The sequence below is a fragment of the Bombus bifarius genome, unplaced genomic scaffold, assembly GCF_011952205.1.
Source record: "Bombus bifarius isolate JDL3187 unplaced genomic scaffold, Bbif_JDL3187 scf7180000007996, whole genome shotgun sequence".
Taxonomy (NCBI): Eukaryota; Metazoa; Arthropoda; class Insecta; order Hymenoptera; family Apidae; genus Bombus; species Bombus bifarius.
The window spans coordinates 3607809-3610847 of NW_022884376.1; positions in this window are offsets into that span (position 1 = coordinate 3607809).

The window sequence follows — 3039 nt, forward strand, 5'->3', positions numbered from 1 at the left end:
GAGGCGAACGCTGAACACACAGAGCGAATGGTAATTCCATGTGCGCGATGAGTCACTGACGAAAAAAAGATCTCGGCCCCGCAGGCAAACTCGTCTTTCACCGGAAACGTAAGCACGTCCTAGAAAAGCGGATTCTTTCGGACTTGGCTTCTTGGCCCTCTAACTCTGTTCTCATATCGAGACACGTCGCGATGTCGGAACCGTGAGAATTTATCGACAACGAGACACCAACGAACACAAGATTCTAAGAGTATTTTGGAAACAGTAATTCGTTATCTTTCGTGTTTCTGTTCTCTTAATCGAAGATAAATTCTTACGGAAAATTCTGGTTCTTTTTTCTTGTTTTGAGTAAGATAGAACGTTTATACTGTAGTTTACAGGTATCGAATTTTTTCTGCTCTATAAATAGCTAAGGTATAGTGAGTTAACCCTGACGCGTACCTGCAATTTTCACAGCCTGATCTCGATATTTTGTTTGTACAAATAAAAAGAGACGAGTTCTATGCATAAAATTGTGGAACGTGAAATGAAACATGCCAATGACTATTTTATCTTCCTTCTTATCTTCATAGTCGAGAAATTTTTTAACGATAGAGAGATAAAATCGGTGCAAAGAGCGCAACAGGGTTAATGTCAAGGGCGGATGTAACAGAATGGAAGACGGTGAGTTTTATTTGAAAAATATTTAATAATAAACATTGACAATATACAGAGAAAATACGCCATAAGAAGTCGCTATGGGAGTAATAAGAACCTAACAACTGGTCCAGACTTACAAAATATCATCAAATCAGACAATGATAAAGGTGTTCCGTAAGACACCCCGTGTACTCCTATCAGTATTTTGCAACTAAAGTTTTCGAGTTGACCGTATCCTTGTTCTCTCGACATGTTTTTTTTTGTATATATTTTTTTTTGTTACTTCATGTACCTGAAGTTTCGTTATAATTAATTCTTATTTATTTAATTAATTAATTTATTTTTTTTTGCTTTTTTGCTTTCTTTTCCTGCGGATTCATAGATTACTTCCTCGTCGTCGAATTTCCATCGCGTGTAAATGTGTGTTCCGCGGATGCGTGAATATGCTAACGCTCAACTCTTCTGCATTTTTCTTGGCGCAAAAAGTCGTTTACGCTCGTTTTAGCGTTATTCTTTTTATTTCCTCCGGAGTTGGATTCGCAGCCGGAAACCAAATGACGATTCGCACGCGTCTCCCGTTGCGAATCCGTTTACACTGCGAGAAAAGCGAAAAAACAGGTGGCATTTAGCTCTTTTTACGATGTTCTCTAGTTTGTATTCAATTTCATTCTTTCTTTTCTTTTTTTTTTTAATCCACGTTTTCTGTATTTTTTATCTCGTATCCCCGTTTGTCGAAACGTTATCTCTATCGTCCCTCCATTTTGTATATCATCGAATCGCGCGCATTTTCATTCACATTCTACCCTCTAATTAGCTTAATCGCTCAAGTTATTCTCATTTTGTCCCTAGAAACAAATACGTCCGAGAACTCTCTATCGTCTGTTTTTGTCGCGGCGATTCGACGAGGTGCAAAAGCATCATATCACGCTCATTCAGCACACGATACACGGACACATATCGTCTCTTCATAATATCATTCACTCATTCACGACTCTAAGAAGTTAGACTTATTACCGTAATAACGCCCTAATGTCATGGAACATCCCTTACTTGTTAATTTTCTCGTTATCTTCTTTTTCTCACTTGTCATTCTCTTTCTGTCTTTGCCTCGCGATAATTCGAAAAAAGAAGATGGCCATGGGTCGTGCTCGAAATCCTCGAAGGTGCTGGCCTCGAAGGTGTATTCGGCACCACGCGTTTTTCATGTGTCCCCGGCATATCGCGGAAGGACGACACCAGAGAGTTTCCGGAATAAGAGAGCGGAAATGTGCGTTGTCGCGTAGACGAATCGCAAATATCTCGTCAGCCAAGGACCTACGAGGATTTCGAGCTGAACTTGGCCACGACGCCGCCTAGTACGCTAGGATATGTTGCTCGTAAAGATGTGTCGTTTACGTAAGTCCTGTAGTCATCTAGATTCACTTTAAAAATCCCGTTTACGGTACTGCCTTTAATAATAATTAGAGTAGAATCATATATTTATATATGTATAACGTTACGGTGCGTATCGATCGTATTGGATTATTTTACAATGCGATTTACCCGCTAGCACTCGAGAACGTACGCGGATCAACGAAAAAGGAGAACGTAAAAATGAAACGTGGGCACAAATGGGGCGAATTAGTCGACTGTGCTCTTTCCAATTTGAAATTTTGACGTTCTACCTCGCATATTTGGCTTGTCTTCCTCTCTCTTTCTCTCTCTCTCTCTCTCTCTCTCTCTCTCTCTCTCACTTACAATATTTTCTAATTTGAATTTCATAGATTCGTCCAAAGCGTTCGACAATCGAATCGTGCGTGTTAAAATTACAATTATTAGCAGATTCTTTTTTACTTTGTACAATTCACGAAGAGAGGATTCTACGCCGAAGCACGATTTTTTTTTTGTTTGGCGAATATTATAAGTTAGTTTCTAGAAGTATGAAGAAGACTAGTATCTGTGGTTCTATCGTCGAAACAAATGCTCGATTCTTCTAAGAGACTCAGAAACAGATACTATTCTAATCTATTCGTGTTTCTGGCTACCTCTAATTTCATTAAATTTCCCTTTGTACAGCGATTGATTCATTATTCTTTATATAGATAAATTTTCCTATAGATAAATATTTAAGGTGTTCCGCAAAATGTGGCGAATATACGAAGATCGAGTTCAGTACATAGTATCGATAGAACTAGGCTTTCTCGGTGCTCGCGTGATTATTTACAGTCAACCTTTCCTTAAGAACGTCGTGTTCGAATCTAAAATAGTCATCTCGAGTATCTTTCACTAAAACGTATTATCGATCGCGGATCTTTCTATCGTTTCTATGCACTGAACTCGTTCCAATGATTAGTTTCACGAAACACCCCGAGGGACATCGGAGTCGAAGAAACAAACTACTACAACTAAATCGAATCTAAA